This window comes from Galeopterus variegatus, unplaced genomic scaffold (assembly GCF_000696425.1).
Source record: "Galeopterus variegatus unplaced genomic scaffold, G_variegatus-3.0.2 Scaffold252, whole genome shotgun sequence".
Taxonomy (NCBI): Eukaryota; Metazoa; Chordata; class Mammalia; order Dermoptera; family Cynocephalidae; genus Galeopterus; species Galeopterus variegatus.
Window position 1 is genome coordinate 245,648 of NW_007726363.1, and position 23,335 is coordinate 268,982.

A 23,335-nucleotide genomic window follows, 5' to 3' on the forward strand; every position below is an offset into this window, starting at 1 on the left:
TCAGAGAAACCTTTGTTCAAATTCAACTTCTGTACTCTGCATTTGAATGATCTTAGGCAAGATTCCTAACTTACCTGAGTTTTACTTTCTTTTTCTATTAAATGGGAAATGATAATATCCATCTATCTCATTTAAGACAATTCATGCAAGAGTGCATTTTTTAACTTTTTATTTGGAATCGTTGTAGAATTACATCAGATGTAAGATACCATACAGAGGGATTCCATATAGCCTTTACCCAGTTTTCCACCAATGGTAATATCTCTAATAACTATAGGGCAATATAACAACCAGGAAATTGACAATGATACAATTGACCAACCTTATTCAGATTTTAGCAATTTTGTATGCATTTGTGTGTATGTGTGATTAATCCTATGAAATTTTATTTGGTATGTAGACTCGTGTGACTACCATGACAGCCAAAATACAGAAGAGTTCCATTACAAGAGTCCTTTGAGCTACCATTTTATAGCCACATCTACCTACCTCTCACCCCAAACCCCTCCCTAACAACTACTAATCTGTTCTCTACCTCTATAAATTTGACATTTCAAGAGTGCTATAAATATGAAATCTTACAGTATATTTTGAGATTGGCTTTTTTTACTCAGTGTAATTGCCTTGAGATCTATAGAACTTGTTGCATGCATCAATAGTTCCCTTTTATTGATGAATCATATTCTATGATATGAATCTACTACAGGTTATTTAATCATTCACTCACTGAAGGACATTTGGGTGGCTGTTCTCAGTTTGGCAATTATGAACAAAGCTTCTATAAATACTCATGTACAGGTTTTTGTGTAAATATCAGCTTTTATCTCTCTGGGATAAATGCCCAAAAGTGCAGTTGCTGGGTCATATGTTAGGCACATGTTTAGTTTTGGGAGAAACTGCCATAATCTTTTTCAGAGTGGCTATGCCATTTTACATCTGCACCAGCAATGTATGAGTGCTCCAGTTTCTCCACATCTTCACCAGCATTTGGTATTATAATTATTTTATTTTAGACACTCTGATAAGTATGTAATATTTTGTTGTGGTTTTAATTTGCATTTCCCTAGTAAAAATGATATTGAACAACTTTTCATGTGCTTATTTGCTGTGTAACTTCTTTGGTAAAATGTCTCTTTGTGTTTTTTCACATTTTCTAATTGGATTGTTTGGATGTCTTACTGTTGAGTTTTGAGAGCCCTTTACTTATTCTAGATTTTGGCCCCATGTTGAATATGTGGTTTGCAAACATTTTGCCCGGTATGTAGCCTGTCTTTTTACTATCTTCACATGATCTTTTGCAGAGCAAAATTTTTAATTTTGATGAATTTATCAATTTTCTTATATGGAATTAGCTTTGGGTGTCAAGTCTAAAAACTTTCCCTTAGCTCTAGATCCTGAAGATTTTCTCCTATACTATAAAAGTATTTTTTTAAATAAACAAACAAGAAAGAGCTGTCCAGGTGTTAGTCATCACATCTTCTCAACAGCTTCTTTTGTCAGTTGTTCTATCCTTCTCAGAGGTTCTCTGAGGCCAAACTTAGTTTTCCAAAAACTCTAAACTGGTTCCATTCTGCTCTAGGGTCTTGGGAAAGCCAGAAGAAAATAGCTTGTGCTCTAAAGAGACAAACCGTGAAGGTAATGTGTTAGTATTTTTAGTAGCTCTAACAAATGTTTACTTAGTGTCTACTGAGTTAGTCAGTCTAGACTTGGGGAAACAATGATAAATAAGGCCAGATCCCTGATTTCAAGGAGCTTAAAACAAGCCAAAAAACTGTTGCCATAACAGCATGGAAACTCACCCACATGGCACTTAATCATAAAAATGACTGTTTCCTCAAATTCAACAAGTATTTATGGAGCACCAACTGTATACTAGACATGGAAAGATGAACAATACTTAGGCCCTGCCCTGAGATGCTTATTGTCAATGGGGGAGAGGGGGGAAAAGGGGGGATAGACAGAGAAAGAGAGAGAGAGAGAGAGAGAACATGATGGTGTAGTAGATAAAGCAAAGAATTTGAAGTCAGAAAAATCCCAGCTCTGACACCTACTGGCTGTGTGAACTTGAACAAGTTACTTAATATCTGTGAGCCTCCGAGTTATTCCTTACAAAATGGAGATGTTAATATGTAATTTTCAGTTTTCTTATGAGTATTAAGCTAGAACATATATAGAGAATATTTCCTCTACATGAAGTCAGCAGGATTTGGTGATCGATGTGATGTCTGTGTAGGAGGGTGGGGAGAAGAAAGAAGTGCAGGGTGGTTTCCAGCTTTCTGGTCTCTGATAGGACAACTGATGTGTTTTTATCCTTGCACATTGCCCATGGATTTATCCTAGGTTTTCTCAGTGCTAATGGAGCCATCAGTAGCCAATGTACATATGGACTAGAGGAACAACATTTGGTCAGGGGTGGTGGGAGATCAAAAGGAGATGTGCAAGAAGATGGAGATATTGGTACCCATGTAACCTCTAGGTGAAGATGCCCAAAAGACAGTTGAAAATATAACCTGAGCTTAAGTTAAAAGTTTAGCCAGATAATGAATAGTCATTAGCAAGTACAGATGGTCCTTGACTGAAGATAGTTCAACTTATGATTTTTTTCAGCTGTAAGATGGGTTTATTGGGGTATTAAATGCATTTCCAACTAATGATATTTTTGACTTACAATGGGTTTATTGGGACATAACCCCATTGTAAGTCAAAGAGCATATGTAGTCACCCATTTTGGTGACATAAATTACAATGTTCTAGAATGCTCTCTATCTGCAAAAGCAGATTGCTGGAAATTTTAGAACTTTTCTGATCCTTCAGTCTAGACTATTTTGAAATATTTCTTTTTGTCCTATTACACGTCCCTTTTAGAAATGTAAAGGTCATATCTAAATACATATGTTGTAATCCATTAAGAACATTTCCACTTATGGAGCATGCTTCTCTGAACTTTGTTCAGTACACTGTAACCTGTAGAGTCTCTTATACTTAGATGGCACTCTAGTTTGCAAAGCCCTCTCCTGTACATAAAGTCATATGATTCTTACCAAAATTCTTTCAAGTGAGGAAACTCAGTCTCAAATTGCTGAGATAACTTGACCAGCCTGATCCATCCTGTAAGTGGAAGATCTGGGACTCAAGTTCACTTCTCCTGACTCCTAAGCCAACACTCTTTACCAAGTGGTAATCAGGTGAAGCCCAGTCCCATCCTGTCACCACCACATCAGCCTCCCAGAATCAAATTTTGTGAACTCTGATTGCTTCCTTATTCTGAAAGGCTGGTGGAAGCTCTACCAAAATGGTGAGGTGTTAGGTAAAATGGAAACTCCATAGAATCTAGTTGAATGTTACATATTCGATTGGAATAAGCTACTGGCTCATTTCCCAAAAATATGACATGGCACTAAGAAATTCTTTCATTCCTTCATGAAATTAAATAATTTGTGCATTTTGATCAATATTTTGTCTCATGTGTATGAGAAAAGCAATACCTAAGGCAGTTCTTTTAACTGCCAAGCATATTCATTTTCATTCAGTTGTTCTTTCTCTTTGCTAAAGGTCAAAGTTAATCAAAGAATGTGGTGTCCATAATCAGTCTGAAATTATTAAAGACCTCAGAGATATGCAGCTGTGATCTCTGAACTGAAAAGCTTTCCCTTTTTCTCCAGGAACAAAGAAAAGATGAGTCAACTGACACCGTATACAGCTTCCATTGTTTTTGTGAATAACAATTTATTATTATCTCTTGTCTCAGGTAGCTGTCATCTGCCTGGGGACTTGATGAATAGAATATATAAAAGTGTGGGCATCAGTAAATTAGCCAGCAATTCAGACCTATTGGAAGGTCACATCTCATTGTTCATTCCTAGTTGAAAATCGGAAGTGTTAGCAGTGTAGGACACCCGAAAGAGTGGCTCTGAACACAAATTACATTTCTGATTAGTAATTTAATACTAAACTTATTGCTCAGTAATAAATACATTCAAAACTTAAAACCCCAGGTGTTTCTTAACTTTTTAAGTTCCTTTCAAACTTTATTATGTTACAAATCTGGCAAAGTTTAAAAATAATTTTAAGAGGTTTTTGATTAATGGTTTGTCCCAATCTTAAACTAATTTAATTCGATCCTTTAGATAGTTTAACCTACATTTATAAATTTAATATATTTGATTGCCTGACACATAGTACTTCCATCATATCCTATGGGCAATGTCCAGCATAAGGAATTGTGGGAAATACAGTCTCTGCATGGGTGGCTATGCATCCAGCTAAAACATGAGTAGATTCTATTTTTAAAAGGAAAAAAGAGAAGACTGGGCACTAAGGGGAAAGCGGCAGTCCTTGCCATGCCCATGTTGCTTCTGACGAGTTAGGCTGATAGCTGATCCTTCCCAGCCTTATTTTTCCCCAGCAGCCCCTTGAGGTCCGGTACCACTTTTATAATTACTATGGAAGTTTCAAACGCATTATGTACTCCATATATACTTGGGGTATGGCCCTGATCTCAGTACACATTTCCTAAACTAAGTTGGTATGTAGAGATTAGAGCTCATATGAAAATACTATTAAGGGACACAACTTATCCAGATATATCAACTCAGCATAATGGACTCTATCCATAGTGATTATCCTCAGAGCTGTTTCTATCTTGGGTCTTGAATGTGGAGGATTTTCAAACTTGTCGCTCTGTGATCCTTTGGATTCAGAACTTTTGTTTGGGGGAGCTAAAAAGATGGAAATTAGAAAATCAATGTGAGGTCAAAATTCATCATTTCAAAAACAAAACAAAACTCTACATTAAAGCATTTTTGATGAAGGTAATTTTTATCCACCCGCTTGATTTGGGCTGTGGAAAAAAAGTTTATATAGATGATGGTTGAGTTTGGTTTGTAGCCATATACATTTAACAACAAATCAGATTTGAATCAAAACAATCGGCTTATTTTCTTAAAGGTCTTTGCTATTTTCTAAAATACTGTTTCCAAACTACTGTTTAGCTTGGGGTATTTTTCCCCATCAACTTTGCTTGGCATTTGAAAGAGTTATTTCATTTTGATAGCTTAATAAATTTTTAGTCTTTTCTATATCAATAACCTGAGCTCAAATGTAGGAAGAAAAAAGCAAGCCTGATTGAGAAAGGCAAGAAGGAATTATGTAAGGATAAGGGATATCACAGATAAGTCTTTGTTTTCAGAATACACATCATTTGAACTATTTTCCATTATCCCTATGAATTCCTGAATCTATCTAGTATGTGAAAAGTCATTGTATTTTAAACAAAAGCCTCCTGTCAGCATTGGAATAGGTATTTTATATTACACTATTCTCAAAGATGTTGCTACTATTTTAGAATTTTAAATGTGGCAATAATTAAATTTCCAACTTTCTCTATAGAAAAGATATCACTTATCTCTATATCAAGCTAGAGATAGAGAGCCATTACTTTCAAAAATTGAAACATAATTGATTACACATATTTATGGAATACAGTGTTGAATATCAATACCTGTGTACAATAGCTGATGATCAAATCAGGATAATTAGTATATTCTTCATTACAAAACTTAATCATTCTTTGTGACCCTTAACCAATTTCTTACTAACCTCCCTCCCCTCTCCCTCTCCTAACTCTAGTAACCACAGTTCTGTTCTCTCCTTCTGAAAGTTCAACGTATTGTAATTGTTCTTTCTTTCTTTGTTTATATTTATTTTTTAGCTCCCACTTATGAGTGAGGACAGGCAGTATTTCTCTTTCTCTGCTTGGCTTATTTTGCTTAATATAATTTTTTCCAAGCTTATCCATGTTGCTGCAATTTGCAGAATTTTGTTCTTTTTATGGCTGAGTAGTATTCCATTATGTATCTCTACCTCATTTTCCTTACCCAGTCATCTGTTGATGGACTTTTAAGTTGGTTCCACTTCTTGGCTATTATAAATAGCACGTGATAAACATGGGAATGCAGGTATCCCTTAGACATGATGATTTCCATTCCTTTGGGTGTATACTTAGCAGTGGGATTGCTGTATCATATGGTAACTGTATCTGTAGTTGTCTGAGAAACCTCCATACTGTTTTCAAAATGGAGAGCCATTACTTTTTATGGCTTATTTTGTTTCCTTTCTGACAGATTGAGCATGAGCATTCAGATTTGTGTTTCCTACTTTTAGGAGCTATCAATCTAGTTCGTTTGTGTAGTTAACACAGAAGGAGGAGAGCTAGTCAGTGCTAGCACAGAGATGGATGCAGCTATTACCCGGGGTGTGCCTCAGGGAGTCTGGAAATTGCTCATGGCGTTGTCAGGATGAACATATTGCAGTTTTCTGAGGAGAGGCTCTGAAAGTTTTCACTAGATTCTCAAAGGTACCCACAACTGAAAATAGGTTTAAAATTGTGGCCTCTATTTCTTCTCTAAATTATCAAAGGCACGGCTGCACCTCTAAGGAAGAGGAGCCTTCATTCCATGCCTTCTCCACCTAAGGGAGGTGTGGTGGGGCATGTGAGCTGCGTGTGGAAAGGGGTATAGTGGCCAAAGGAGCAACAGTTGTCCTACCTTAGGGGCGCCTGCCATTCTCATCCAGCCTGGGCCCACTTCATGACACTCTTCCACTCAGTGCTTCAGGGTCTCCATTTGTAAACTGTTTATTTGGGGCAGGAAAACATCACCTAGACCTAATGTCATCAAGACAGGTATTTTAGATAGCAAAGTACATACAGGAGTACACTAAAGTGTCTGCTTCCTACGGGCAGGTGCCATCTGTCCTCCTTTCCTGCCCTACTGTCTTGCAGAGTGCCTCACACATAAAGAATGTCCCATAAAGGTTTATTGAATTGGATTAAGCATAAGAATTAGACATGTTTTATATTGTACGTTTATTGGGTCACTTGGGATTTATATAAAATTCTGTTTCTCTGATTTGTTAAACAAACAAAATTTCCCTTGGGCTTCAAGTACTGTACTAAATAATAAATTCAATTAAATCTAGCAGTAAAATTCTCTATAGACAAAGAAGCACATTCCTACCCTTTAGGGAATCCTTTTTACCTACCACAGGAATTAACCCCATACATGCTAGATCTCCCTTCAATTCTTCTATAAACCTGGACATGTCCAGAAAAAAGAATAACCCACAGAAAATACCAGACTTTGATCTGCTAAGACTTAAGGGATATTTACATTCCTTTATTTTATGATTGATTGTAGTTGATGTTTAACACAATACATCCACCTAAAGTTACATATTTAATTGGCTTTTGTTCTTGTAGCTTCTTTCCTTTTAAGAGAGCAAAGACTCCAAATAAACAAACTTTAAATTAAATATCCTAACCCTGGGTAATCAATAAGGAGAATGGAAAAAACAAACAGGTGAGCAAGACAAAGAAAGCAGAAGGAAATTAAAAAGGAGGGAGGCATATGTAGTCCAAGTGCTTTATCTTATCTTCTGGGCTTTTATTTAATCTGTTTGGTGTCACCATAAATATTTGCCAAGCACCTGAGTAAGGCTCTGTGCCAGGCATAAGAAGCACAACAATAAGTAAGACAAAAATCATGCTCTCCTACCTTGGGGAATGCAAACAAATCACTTTTTATAGCACAAAGCAAAAGGAAATGAATTCTAAATAATTGCAAGTAAGTGGGTATGCCCATCAAAGAATAACTAATTCAGATGGGAGACCTGGGAAATTTCAACAGGGAGGTATCTATAGTAGTGAGCTCCAATATTTCAGAAAAGAGGAAGTTTCTGGAACCTAGATCCAGAGACAAGAATGTCTGGGCTTAGTGTGACAAAGTGATGTGGGCCTGGACAGAGATGCAGTTACTTCAATCCCCTCCTCTGCGGTGGAAGGTTACTGTTTAGTGCTTGTGATATGAGCATGGGGGGAAAAGAGGAAGAAAAGAGGGAATAGCTAATGGAAAGCAAAGGAGCAGCTTGCACATCTATAGTTAAGAATAGAATTTATCTAACTCACCTTCATCCTCAGCATGTTAATTCTGTTCTGAATAAATCATGTTTACCACCAACTAACCCCATCCTATTTGCAAAACACTCAAACACTTGGGGATCATGTAAACATAACTCTGGCTTCTAAATATTTCAAGCATTAAGATTTAATTTCATGACTAATGTTGAATGAGAACTACCCTTGCTTCCCACCCCACTAAATAACCCCACCCCCACTATCTCCTTCCTGAAAACTGTCTAGTAAAGTCCTCTTCAAATCACAAAATAGCCAAGAAAGTTTTCTGCCTTCAGGCAACAGCCAAGAGACATTTTCAATACCTAGTGAATTAAGATCTTAGGAAGAAGAAATTAATGATTTAAAAATGCATGTGCAGTTTTTCATTCCTATTTAAAATTAAAGCAAGTGTCCACACTGTAATAGGAAGAAAATGTCTAACAATAGAGGAATAGTTAAATAATATTGGCACCTGCATATGTTAAAATACTATGTAGATTTTAAAAATTATTTAGAAAAACAATGATGTAGGCATATATAGTACATGATAAATTAAGTGAAAGTAGCAAATCAACAACCGGGATATGCAGCCTAATTGCATTATTTTTAAGTGTGTATATTAATAAAAAAAGTTTGAAAAAGATAAACATCAAAATATGACATGATGAGATTGTGATTTTTATTTTCTTCATACTTTCTTGCATTTCCCAAATTTTCAAGCATGAGTATCTGTTACTTTTAAAGGTCAAATTGTTTTAAAACATAAAAAAAAATGTTTTTCTGCAGACTACTGAGGTACCAGTAATTTTAAAAACTGTCGCTTTGGAATCTCACATTTGACTCACAATAGAGTGGCTCTTGGTTTGAGATAGAGGGAATTGAGTTACAAATTATTTTCCCTCTTTCTTTAGGAAAAATCTATCATCCTGCAAAGAAGCCTCTATCTGTCCCCCAGTCTGTCTCCTTTCCCTCTTTCCCTGCCCCTTCCTTTCTACAGGTGGGAGAGGAGATGGCCACCCCGCTCTTAGAACTTAATAACAGAGTTGGCCCCATTCATCCCCCAAGAGCCCAATTTCCAACTCGTTCTGCTAGTCTCAGATCCCACAGGGAACAGTCTCTTTTAGTTTAGAGACAAATATACGTACATTCAGGAAAAAGAAATTAAAATTAAAAAAAAACACACAGAAGCCTGTGGGAGTTACATGTTCCTCTTAGAAGTAAACAGTTATTATGCAGGGTGAAAAACTTCCATATGCCATGGACAGCTTTATTCCACCAAAGACTTAACCCATGTATGTCAGAGCATACGTGTGTCTGTTTTACATTGGTCCTGATCTAGGGATTAAGGTTTAAATGTGTATCCCGAAACAAAATTCATGAAAAGGCTACTCTGTCTTTTGCAGCAGAAAATGACCTGCCTATCCTGCAGTGCAGCTTGGATTGTGTGTGTGCCTGTAACTTAACATCAGGTGCAGGTATACTTGTTTGAGAGTTAAGTTTTCTTATTATTTCAGGATGATTTTCTTCCTGATTTTATTCTCCAACTATCTCCTCTTTTTGCTTTCCTCCTTCTAGGCACTTAGTCAATGATCAATCTCTGCAACCTTCCTAAAAGCCATCCTTACCCTTTAGAACAACAACAAGATCTCTAGGTCTAGTAGACATAGATTTCTAATGATGGAATCCTAGCTACTACAAAAGTTGAGAAGAAAGGAGCATATTTTAAGCAGGTCTTCCTGTACTCCCTCAAAACATTCCTCTCCAGAGACCTCCCAACCTGCCAGAAAGTCTGGGCTGTACCTCAGACTTGGAATCAACAAAGCCATGAGCTATTTTACGAGGTGTCAGAATGACTGTGAACTGACCAACCTGCTGCCTAGGTGGTCCAGCTGATCAGTCATGGTCATCTGCAAGGCAAAAAGTGGGCACTTAAAGTCATCTCCTCGAGGGACTCTGACATGCTCCCATAATTTTCAAGGAAATCCAACATTATCTCTCTGGAGTAGTCTTCCCATAACTTTGACTTAATCACAATGTAAATAATATCTTTGGCCAAAGGAGTTAGGCCACTAAAATCAGTCCTGGCCTCACCACATTCTTTGTTAGGTAAATTTTTCTATCGCGGACTTTGCAGAACACCCGACATAAGATTGATCAATCAATCAATACAATTCCCAGTAGCCTCTATTAAGGAAAAAGTTGAGATTTGTGTTATTTATGTATTTATTTATTCAACAAATATTGACTAAGTACCTACTATGCATTAGGAACTGTTCTAGGTGCTAGAAATTCAACAGTACAGGGCAAGGACTGGTGAGAAAAGTATCCCTGTACTAACAGAATCTCTAATAAGGGGAAACAGATGATAGCAAAATAAACAGTAAACTATATATACATTGGTGGTAAATTACTATGAAGAAATATAAAGCAGGAAAGGGGGACAGAGACGTTCATGTCTTGGAGGAGGAAAGGTTATGGCCATGGAAAGCCACACTGAGAAGGGGACCTTTGAGTAAAATCCTGAAGAGGGCCAGAAGGGAACCCTGTAGGTGTCTGGGTAGGGAGCATGCCAAGCTTGCAAGCAGCAGGAACCAAAGGAGCCCTGAGACGGGAGTATTCTTATTGTGTCTGAAGAAGACCAAGGAGGCCAGCGTGGCTAGAATGGTGTGTGCAAAAGGAGAGAAGTCAAAGAAGAGGAGAGAGAAGTCAAGGGGCAGGGGCCATGCTGACCACACAGGGATTTAGGTTTTGCTCAGAGAGATGTGGGAAGCCACTGAAAGAGTCAGAGCAGGCTTATTTTAATAGCTTCACCCTGGTGGTTGTGTTGAGAGCAAGGGAACAGAGAGAAGATTTTTGCAAAAATCCAAACCAAAGATGATAGTGGCTTGATCCAGGATAGTAGCAGTGGAAGCGGTAAGAAGGTTTAAAATGATTCAACTAAACATAGCACTTATTTATGATTATACCATAATTATACAGAGAAGAAAACAGGTGTTTGCTTCCCACCCCTACCCCAAACTCTAAGAGAATCTGAACGGGATTTCATACTGATTGAATTAATTATAACATGATAAGTAAAGCAATAGTCAAAGTGCTAACTACTATATGGTCAAGGAGAAAATTTACATATAATTTCCCATAACAGACACACAAGGTGTTACTGTAATTTCCCATGTCTAGTGAGTAAACGAGCATCACAGACTCAAGGTTAAGGGCTATATAACCATAAACCATTATAGTTAAAATGGAGTCTATAGAAAAATTTCTTGCAAATAAGCTAGCTATCACTCATTTTATGATGACAAGATGTAGAAAAGATAGAAATCTGAAAAGAACACAACTTCATTTCAATTAGACAAATGTTTATATTCTGAGGGTTTTTAAGGTAGCTGATATATGAATGGATTCCAGCCTTCTTCTGTGACTTTAAAGGAGATGTAAATTCTAGCTGTTTGAGAATACAGATTACTAGGACCAAGAGTCTCTTTGTTCTTTCAATGTTCTTCAATAAACAGTTGTGAGGCTTGTCACCTCTATCACCAACTGTAACCGTCTCCAAAGCTGAATAAAAGAATCAGAGGCTTACAATTCTCAGTTCTATGCCTATGCTATGTCCACCCATAAGAAGCCCTCCTCAAACAAGGATAATGAGCAATAGACCAATTGGGTTTTCAATTTGGGAATTCAAATTGGCAAAATTGGAAAGATTCAAACAATTGGCAACTGCAGAAGTGTAGAGAAGGAAAGAGTAGCAGAGTTACATTAATGGGAGGAGGGGAAGCAGTGTGCACATTCTCCATGAATCCTGCTTAGCCCGCAGGGCCTTTCTCCATGATCCTGTCCAGGATTTCAGATTCTTTTCCCGCTTACTGCCTTAAGCTTGAGGTAAGCTGAATGAGCTGGCTCCTTGCAACTAAAAGTGTCTTCACAGGAACCAAGAAAGAGATGAATACTGAGACCTATTTCCAATTTATGATGGTAAGATACTGTTACCAAGCAATGGGCTCACTGCCTGATGCTCACAGAAAACCAAACTCTGTGACACTGGATTCATGAGAAGCATGAGCTTTATTGTGTGGCCAGTCATCGAGGAGACAAGAAACAAACTCAAAATCTGTCTCCCCAATCCTATTTAGGGAAAACTTTTAGTGGTTAGGGAGACATGTGGATATGCTGTGGGGCAGGTATTGATTGGGTAGGTTTTAAGTTTGGCCATTTATTGTAAGGTATGGAATGGTGGGTTCCAGCGCTGGAACTGTCTGGACAATTGGCCCCTCACTTTTGAGAGGGCTCCAGTGTCTCAGGTTCCAGTCACATCCTGGCCTCCTGTATTCTATGGAGAGAAACGTTGGTTCCGGGTTTTCATTGGAGATCAAGGCTTTTTCTACTGCACATGCCTGGGCTGCATGACTTGCAAATTTTGGCTCTGTCCCTCTGCAAGAAAGCTTAAGCAGTGGTTAAACAATAGACCAAGTTGAATTAGTCACATGGTTACAATACTTCAAGAAAAAAGAATGGTTTCTTCAAAAGTTACTTCACTAGCCAATGAACTAAGAAGGATTTTTCTAGAAAAGGTATGGACCTGCTCTCAGACATCAGTTTGTATACATGCCAGGCTTGTTCCAATGTCTGGCCAGGAAAAGAACTCTATGGCCACCATGGCACAGAAAAAAAGGCAGCCCAATCTTTCTTATCCTCATAAGCACTGTAAGCAATTGAGCTGCACTCTATAAAACACCTTTTTTGTGAACCACATGGCCTTCTGAGTAAAATTGTTTACTAATGGACCATTCATAAACATGATATAAATAATAAGATTGTGAGTTACTGTTTACCAGCACTTAGTATGTGTCAGGACATGTGCCAAGAGCTTTACACACATTATTGCAATTAACCCTAACAACAAACCTATGAGGCCATTTTTATGCATGATCACGGAAGAGAGATCATGGCTTCAAGGAGCTTTGTGAACTGATAGAGTCACACAGCTAGTGAGTAACAGCCAAGATTTCAATCCAAATATGTCTGTGGGCCACTTCCTTATTTTCTACCCACATCAAAAAGCTAGAGAAACATTGATCATGCTTGTGTGGGAGGCCAGGATGGAGGTTCAAGGAAAATGAGTGAACAATTGTCTGAACTGGTGACTTTCTAATGAGTTCAGAGCTAGTGAGGAGCTGGGATACCACCTCCATCTGCTGCCAGCCAGTAGGTAGTCTCAAGAAGCCTCAACACCTCCTGACAACTAGGCAGGGAAGCAGGAAGACAGAGAAGGGGCACATACCTGGTGAGGGGTGGAAGGACTCAGTTGTACTCTGCGGAGTATGGCCTGTGCAGACAAGTCATTAAGATTCACCCATGTGACTGTCCTTTAACCTTAGGGCTTAATTTCTCTTCTGACTGCAAAATCAGTCAGAATGCCTAACAGCCCACACACAGACATGCCTTCTCTTAACTTCCCATTGTAGTTGATTTCACATCTAAATACCTCTTGCTGCTCAGCTGCTTACATGCAAAAGCCCACACAGAATATCACAAAATATTGCTATTGCAAAAGGTGTTTTGTCCCTTGAAAATCATCTTGCATGATTATGCTTTTATGAAAATAGCCAGAATGACACAAAAGCTTCTTGGCTCTGGGTGGCTAATTAGTAGCCCAGAGTATCAGTTCTCAGGTAACATTCCAAGATTCTGAATTATTTATGAATAACTTCCCCAGATGTAAAGGCTGAGTGCAAACCCCAAATGCCTCCAGGAAAGCTTGTAAGTTGTTCACTGTATATTTGCTTTAATGAACTGTCTGAGAGAATGCATTCTACATTTGCTCAAAAAAATGATTTTGTGAGGCAGAAGTTTAGCAAGTAATATAATTCAGGGCCTGCACTAACCGTTTGGTCATCTACCACCCTCCCACGACCGCCCCGTCTCCCTGCCCAGACACACAGAGCAGACTGTTCATGCCAGGAACAAACTGGATGCTGAAAGAGCAAAACAAAAAGTAAATAACCTACAGTTTTTGCATCGTGACAACATAGAAGTGAAGCACCTGAGATGCTGAGCCTGAACGAAGCCCAGGGTTTGTGTTATGACACAAAAGGCTGCAGTCTGGGTCGGGGAGTCCATCAAAACAGCAAAAGCCCCCCCTTCTCCATACTGTCTTCTCCTCCTTCACCACCTCTTCCTGGGAGCATCAGAGATAGCAAAAGAGGACCATGGCTTTTCATACAGATGGTTGCCAGTCCTGTGGATTTAAGCAGTCTCTCTGGATGTTTTCTCATTATAACAGGATCTCAATGACCTCTGTTCCATTTTCACCCCAACTGGGTTTACTATAAATCAGTTTTGACACTAACTACTCAGAGTTGCCCTCAGACTCCACAGGTTTAAGAGTAAGTCCTCCACAAGACTGCCCTTACTTCAGATGCCAGCTGCAAGTTCTGGAGGTCACCAGGCCACCCACAGTTTTGACTGACTTGGCTCCAGATTCAGGACTTCCCACAACCATCCCCCTTAGGTTTGATAAATCAATAGAACAAATCTCAGAACTCAGGGAAGCACTAGACTTAACAATTATAGTTTTGTTACAAAGGATACACATAGGAAAGTTCTGGAAGGGTCCTGGATGCAGAGTTTCCATGCCCCCTTCCCATGGAGTCAGGACATCACCCTCCTAGCACATCTATGTATTCAAAAACATGGAAGCTCCACCAGCTTCCAGTGTCCAGAGTTTTTAACAGGGTTTCATTACATAGGCATGATTGATTAAATCATTAGCCATGTGATGAAAGTCAGTCTCCACCCTTCTCTCTTGTCTCCCTGGAGCTCAGGCTGGCCCAAAGTTCTCACTTTGGTTGGGTTCGTGGTTGGTCTTTTTGGTGAACAGCTCCCAACCTGAGCTATTTAGAGCCCCACCATGAGCCACCTCAGCATGAGAAAGATATCCTGTCACTGGGGAAATTATAAGAATTTTTGAAGTTCTGTTCCAGGAACCCTGACAAGGAACAGATATATTCTTTGTTATATTACAACCTCCATTTTTATTTACTTTATAACAACTCCAAATTTATATCATCTTTGATCCCCAGACCTGAATCATCTCCCCATTTGACATCTCTATTTGGCTGTCTCATAGACCTTTCAAATTCAGTATGAACCAAATCAAACTGATCTTTGTCTGACTTAACTTATCAGTAGGGTTCAACCAGAAAAACAAAAACACTGGACGTGATAGATAATAAAAGATTTACGATAAGGACTTAACTTGATGCAGTTGTGGGAACTGGGCAAACCATCAGTGTGAGGCTGTTGTCTGCATCTGGTGCTGGAGCCTGAAGTCCACCGGGAAGGAAAGATGGACGTGAAGAAGGGGAGAGCCAGGAAAATTAAAAGACATGACATTGGGTGGAACCCACATTGGTCTCTCACTGCTGCCAAGCCTCCAACTTGCATGGTGAAAGTGGCCTACAAGAGAAGCTGGCAGCCATCATAATACAGCTACATATACGTCTCACCCAGGAGCGAAAGGAAGGTCTGTCAGGAACTGAAGGAGCAGCAAGCCTGGCTGCTGCCTCCGCATCAACAAGGAAGCCTGTAGATAAGCGACAACACGCAGGAGCTGAAATAGCACTGGTGCCTCACACCAATCTTCCGGCATGAAAAGAACACAGCTGCTTCTTGGTATCATATTGAAGGCAGTCCAGAAATTAGGTTTGGGGGTATAGAAGCCCGACAGTGCTGCCTCTCATCCAGTTTGTGGCTATTTCCTTAACCCTTCAAGAGCTGGCCGACCTATAATACTTCGGCAAGTATCGAAACACGTAAGACTTAGTAATGAGTAAAAGACCCTTAGCCTTTGTGTTAGTCTGTTTCTGTTGCTTATAACAAAATACACAAAACTGGGTAATTTGTAAGAAAATAAAATTTATTGCTTACATTTTTAGAGGCTGGGTAGTCCAGAGTCCAGGGAACACATTTAGTGAAGGCCTTAGTGGTGGTGACAGTGACCCAGGGGTCTCATGTGGCAGAAAATGGTGGAGCAGAGAGAGACTAACCTCTCATATGCTCTTTTTTTAAAGCCCTCAAAACCATGCCCCTGACCATCATTATTAACCCATTCACTATGGCATGGTCCTACAATCTGATCACTTCCTCAAGGCCCCACCTTTCAATGACCATGCTAGGATTTCCCGCCCTCAACAGTTACTGTGGGGATGTAAGTTTCCGTGAGGTTGGGGTGACATCCAAACTACAGCAGCCTTGAAAATCATCTTTAGATATTATCTTTCCATGTCATTACAATATGAAGGTACAGAGAAGAATCAAAACAATTATAGCAGAGCTAAAGACCCAACCCAGAAAATAGTAATAAAAAATTCATGATATATAAGTCAAATACAGAGAATTTTCATTTCTTTATGACAGATCATATGACTTCATCATGATGGTAACTGTGTGAAGATATTGACTAAAAAGCCCTCATTGGTAAATTTTAGATGTGAAATTTAACAAATTAAATATTGCTAAATGTCTATAATGTGTAAGGTCCTATTTACAATCACTGAATTGAGGGACATTATTGATGAGTAGCAGGCACTATAGCCAGTACAAAAAGCAGAAATGATGAATTCATTATGATTATAGCTGACAATATAATTAATTATATATATATATATATATATTAATTTATAAATTAATATATATATAAATATATAAATATATATAAATTTATAAATATAAAAAAATATAAATTAATACATATATATTAATTATATATAATTAATTATATCACTGGACTTTAGCCTTTGGGATGTTGTCATGGAAATTGCATGAAATCACTTTATTCTCAATGACTCCTACATACGCTAAGTTTTTTAATCAAGAAAGATAGGCCATTTTCTCTTTCTTCTAGTTATCCTATCCCCAGGTTCCCTTTTCTCATCCATATGTCCCCATAATGTGGACCTTATAATTAATAAACTTGCTCAACATGGATACAGAACTGCCAAAACTTACGGTTTTTAATTTTTTCCATTTCAGCCAAATGTGAAATCATAACTCATTTTTCATTACTATTGTCCCCAAGGCAACCAAAATTATTTATGATGAAGTGTTAATCACAGCTAAATCCGTGTTTTATTTATTTATTTATTTATTTATTTATTTATTTTATTACTTAAAAAAATTTTTTTTAAATTTTGTCAATATACAATGTGGTTGATTATTGTGCCCCATTACCAAAACCTCCCTCCCTCCTTCCTCTCCTCCCTCCCTCCTAATAATCTCTTTTCTGTTCGCTTGTTGTATCAACTTCAAGGAATTGTAATTGTGTCTTCTTCCCTCCCCCTACCCAGTTTATTTGTGTATTTATTTATTTATTTTTAGCTCCCACAAGTAAGTGAGAACATGTGATATTTCTCTTTCTGTGCCTGACTCGTTTCACTTAATATAAATCCCTCTAGGTCTATCCATGTTGCTCTAAATGGCAGTATTTCACTCTTTTATAGCAGAGTAGTATTCCATTGTGTAGATATACCACATTTTCCATATCCACTCATCTGATGATGGACATTTGGGCTGGTTCCAACTCTTAGGTATTGTAAAAAGTGCTGCAATGAACATTGGGGAACAGGTATACATTTAACTTGATGATTTCCCTTCCTCTGGGTATATTCCCAGCAGTGGGATAGCTGGGTCATATGGCAGATCTATCTGCAGTTGTTTGAGGAACCTCCAGACCATTTTCCATAGAGGCTGCACCATTTGGCAGTCTCACCAACAATATATGAGAGTTCCTTTTTCTCCACAACCTTGCCAGCATTTATCATTCACAGTCTTTTGGATATTAGCCATCCTAAATGGGGTGAGATGCTATCTCAGTGTGGTTTTGATTTCCATTTCCCCAATGCTAGGTGATGTTGAGCATTTTTCATGTGTCTGTTGGCCATTTGTGTATCTTCCTTTGAGAAATGCCTCTTTAGCTCTTTTGCCCATTTTTTAATTGAGTTACTTGTTTTTTTGTTGTAAAGTTGTTTGAGTTCCTTGTATATTCTGGATATTAATCCTTTGTCAGATGTATATTTTGCAAATATTTTCTCCCACTCTGTTGGTTGTCTTTTAACTTTGTTAATTGTTTGTTTTGCTGTGCAGAAACTTTTTAGTTTGATATAATCCCATTTATTTATTTTTCCTATGGTTGCCCATGCTATTGGGGTCATTTCATGAAGCTTGGGCCCAGTCCTACTTCCTGAAGTGTTTCTCCTATGTTGTCTTTAAGAAGTTTTATTGTTTCAGGGTGTATATTTAATTCTTTAATTCATTTTGAGTTGATTTTAGTATATGGTGAGAGGTATGGGTCTAGTTTCATTCTCCTGCATATGGATATCCAGTTATCCCAGCACCATTTGCTGAAGAGGCAGTCTCTTCCTCAGTGTATAGGCTTGGTGTCTTTGTCAAATATCAGATTGTTGTCGGTGTGTGAGTTGATTTCTGGATTCTCTATTCTATTGAATTGATCAGTGTTTCTATTCTTATGCCAGTACCATGCTTTTTTGGTTATTATAGCTTTGTAGTATAGTTTAAAGTCAGGTAGTGTTATGCCTCCAAGTTTATTTTTTTTGCTCAGCATTGCTTTGGATATTCGTGGTATAGCTTTGTAGTATAGTTTAAAGTCAGGTAGTGTTATGCCTCCAGCTTTGTTTCTTTTTGCTCAGCATTGCTTTGGCTATGCGTAGTCTTTTGTTATTCCATATAAATGTCTGGATAGTTTTTTCCATTTCTGATAAAAATGTCATTGGAATTTTGATGGGGATTGCATTGAATTGTATATCACTTTGGGTAGTATGGACATTTTCACAATGTTTATTCTCCCAATCCAAGAGCACGGGATATCTTTCCATCTTCTTGTGTCCTCTTTAATTTCTCTCAGCAGTGGTTCATAGTGCTCATTATGGAGACTTTTCACATCCTTGGTTAACTCTATTCCTAAGTATTTTATTTTGGGGGTGGCTATTGTAAATGGGCAAGCTTTCCTGATTTCTCTTTCTGCATGTTCAGTATTGGGGAATAGAAATGCTACTGATTTTTGTGTATTGATTTTGTATCCTGCTACTTTGCTGAAGTCATTTATCAACTCTCGGAGTTTTTTTGTAGAGGCTTTAGGCTATTTGATATATAGGATCATGTCATTTGCAAACAGGGAGTTTGACTTCATCTTTTCCAATCTGGATGCCCTTTATTTCCTTCTCTTGTCTGATTGCTCTGGATAGTACTTCCAACACTATGTTAAATAGGAGTAGTGAGAGTGGGCATCCTTGTCTAGTTCCTGTTCTTAACAGGACGATATTGGCAGTAGGTTTATCACATGTGGTTTTAATTATGTTGAGATACTTTTCATCTGTACCTAACTTGTAGAGAGTCTTTATCATGAATGAGTGTTGAATTTTATCAAGTGCTTTTTCAGCATCTATAGAGATGATCGTATGGTCCTTGTGTTTGATTTTATTGATATGGTGGATCACATTTATTGATTTGCATATGTTGAACCAAACTTGCATCCCTGGGTTGAATCCCACTTGATCATGGTGTATAATTTTGCATATGTGTTGCTGTAGTCTGTTAGCTAGTATTTTATTGAGGATTATTGCATCTATATTCATCAAGGATATTGACCTGTAGTATCCTTTTTTAGTTGTATCTTTACCTGGTTTTGGTATCAGGTGATCTTTGCTTCATAGAATGAGTTCAGCAGAATTGCCTCTGTTTCAATCTTTTGGAATAGTTTGTAGAGTATTGGTGTCAATTCCTCTTTGAAAGTTGGGTAGAATTCTGCTGTGAATCTATCTGGTCCTGGGCTTTTCTTTGTTGGGAGCCTTCTGATAACAGCTTCAATCTCTTTTATTGTTATTGGTCTGTTCAGATTTTCTACATCTTCTTGGGTCAGTTTTGGTAGTTTGTGTGTGTCCATAAATTTATCCATTTCCTCCATATTTTCAAATTTATTCACATATAGTTGTTTATAGTAGTCTCAAATGATTCCTTGTATTTCAGAGGTATCAGTTGTGATATCACCTTTTCATTTCTAATTTTTGTTATTCAGGTCTTCTCTCTTCTTTTTTAAGTTAGCTGTGATAATGGTTTGTCAATTTTATTTATCTTTTCAAAAAACCAACTTTTTGATTCATTGATCTTTTGTATTGTTTTGGGGGTTTCTATTTCATTAAGTTCTGCTCTGATGTTAATGATTTCTTTCCATCTGTTAACTTTGGGTTTGGATTGTTCTTGTTTTTCTAGTTCTTTAAAGTGAAGTATTAGGTTGTTCACTTGCCATCTTTCCATTCTTCTGAAGTGAGCATTTAATGCAATAAATTTCCCCCTTAGTACTGCTTTTGCAGTACCCCACAGGTTTTGGTATGATGTATCTTTGTTTTCATTAGTTTCAATAAATTTTTTGATTTCCTGTTTGATTTCTTCTTGAACCCATATGTCATTAAGTTGAGTGCTGTTTAATTTCCATGTGTTTGTATAGTTTCCAGATTTTCGTTTGTTATTGATTTATAATTTTAATCCATTGTGGTGTGAAAGATACATGGGATAATTCAATTGTTGAGACTTGATTTGTGACCTAACATGTGAATGTTATCCTGGAGAATGATCCATGTGCTGATGAGAAGAATGAATATTCTGAGGTTGTTGGATGGAATGTTCTGTAGATATCTGCCAAGTCCAATGGGTCTAGAGTGTTGTTTAGATCTTATGTTTCTCTGCTGATTCTTTGCCTAGATAATCTGTCTAATATTGATAGTGAGGTTTTCAGGTCCCCTGCTATTACGGTATTAGTGTCTATTTCCTTCTTTAGGTCTAATAGAGTTTGCTTTATAAATCTGGCTGCTCTGACATTGGGTGCATATATATTTATGATTGTTATGTCTTCTTGATGGATCAATCCTTTTATCCTTATGTAGTGGCCCTCATTATCTCTTTTTATGGTTTTTAGTTTAAAGTATGTTTTATCAGATATTAAGAATAGCTACTCCAACTCATTTTTCACTTCTGTTTGCATGGTAAATCTTTTTCCATCCTTTCACTCTTAGTCTATTTGAGTCTTTACAGGTGAGGTGGGTCTCTTGAAGGCAGCATATGGTTGGGTCCTCCTTTTTAATCCAGTCAGCCAGTCTGTGTCTTGATTTAATCCTTTTACATTAACAGTTGTTATTGAAAAGTGTTGATTTACTCCTAGCATTTTATTGATTTTTGTTTGGATGTCTTAAGTGTCTTTTGTTCTTTTCTTTCTGATTTACTGTTTGTCTTCTGTATTTGTTGGTTTCTTGGGTTGCAGATAAACTTTTTTTCCCTTTATTGTTGGCATTTTTAATTTACTAGTGCGTTATGATTTTTCTTGAGTTTTTAAGGCAGTGGTAGTTATTTTTCAGGTACCAAACCCAGTACTCCCTTGAGAATTTCTTGTAAGAGTGGTCGTGTGGTGGTGAACTCCTGCAGTTTTTGTTTGTCTGAGAAATATACTATTCACCCTTCATTTCAGAAGGATAGCCTTGCAGGGTAGAGTGTTCTTGGCTGGCAATCTCTGTCATTTAGTATTTTGAATATATCATCCCATTCCTTTCTGGCTTTTAGGGTTTGTGATGAATAGTCTGATGTTAGTCTGATTGGGGCTCCCTTATAGGTGGTTTGATGTTTCTCTCTTGGAGTTTTTAAGATTCTCTGTTTTTGAGTTTTGCCAATTTGACTATAACATGTCTTGGAGAAGACCTTTTTGGGTTGAATACAGTTGGGGATCTTTGAGCTTCCTGAATCTGAAGATCTGTGTCTTTTCCTATATCAGGGAAGTTTTCTGCCACTATGTTGTTGAACATGTTTTTAATGAAATCTCCTTTTTCCTCCCCTTCTGGAATACCCATGACTTGGATATTTGAGCACTTAAGGTTATCTGAGATCTCTCTTAGATTTTCTTCAATGGTTTTAATTCTTTTTTTTTTTTTTTGTCTGCCTGTGTTATTTCAAAGAGCCCATCTTCAAGGTCAGAAGTTCTCTCTTCTGCTTCTGCAAGCCTGCTGGTTAAACTCTCTGTTGTGTTTTTTATTTCATTGAATGAATTCTTCAGCTCAGCAAGCTTGCTACATTCTTTTTCAGGGCATTGATATACTTGTACATTTCTTCTTTCAGGTCCTGTATACTTTTACTCATTTCATCGTGTTGTCTAGCTGAGTTTTCTTGTATCTCATTTAGTTTCCTTAGAATTATCACTCGAAATTCCTTGTCAGACATTTCAAGGCCTTCTTGTTCTATTGGATCTAGAGCTTGAGAGTTATTTCTGGTATCTTTCTTTTGATGTTTAGTCATTGTGGCAAGGGATTCCACTGTCCACTGGTTCAACACTATTGTCTGACTAGGATGCTGCTGGGACTGCCAGTTTGGCACAGCTGCCTCAGTGTCTGCTCAGTCGGCCACTGGCGCATCAGATACATGGTTGTCTCGGGTCTTGGGCCTCTCCAGGGAGGCACCTCTCTGGTTGGTGCACACTTGGCCGGGCTGGGGATGGAGTATGACAGCAGTGAAGCCTACTTGCTTGGTTGCGTGCTGGCACTGCAGGGCACATGGTCTCTGCAGATCTCAGGCCTCTCCTACGGGGTGCCTCTCTGGTCGGTATGCACTCGGCCGGGCTGGGGATGGAGTCTGGCGGCAGCAAGGCCTACCTGCTCAGTCAAGCGCTAGCACCACAGGGCACATGGTTTCCATGGATCTAAATCAGTGTTTTGGATGTTACTGCACAGTCTGCCAAAATAGTCTTTAACAAGTAGATTGATGAGGAATCTTGACTGACCAGCTAGGTTGTAAATATTTATTCAGTTATATTAAGAGACTGAAATCTGGTCCATCTTTGTTCATATTGTTAATTAATTTTAAGTTTTACATTACCCTTGCTTGGGCATTCAGGTTCCTTAGTAAGTGGTAATGACCTATCAATTCACCAAACTGTTTATTGAGCACCTGATCAAAGCAGTCTTGGTTACCTTTGTGGAGGAGGAAATTGCTTTCCTTCCCACTCTATCTTATCGTTACTGCTCTGCAGCAGTTCAACTCAGTCCTGCAATCTGCTCTACTCTAGATAAGGCTCAAAAAAGAGAGGAATTAGTCTGCTGAACTCTTCCTTCAGAATTATCTGAGTAGCACAAGGCTGGAATGCTGGAACAAAGAACACTATTCTGCACTATTGCAGCATGAGCTCCCAAAGAAAGAAGAGAAGAGGCTGTGCTCCTCTCAGTGTGGCAGTACCCTGGACTCCTAGCAAAAGGAACTCAGGACTGCTGCTCCAAGGCTGAGGCAATGGTGACAAAAAACAGTTGCCATTTTGGGTCCTTTACTATGTAT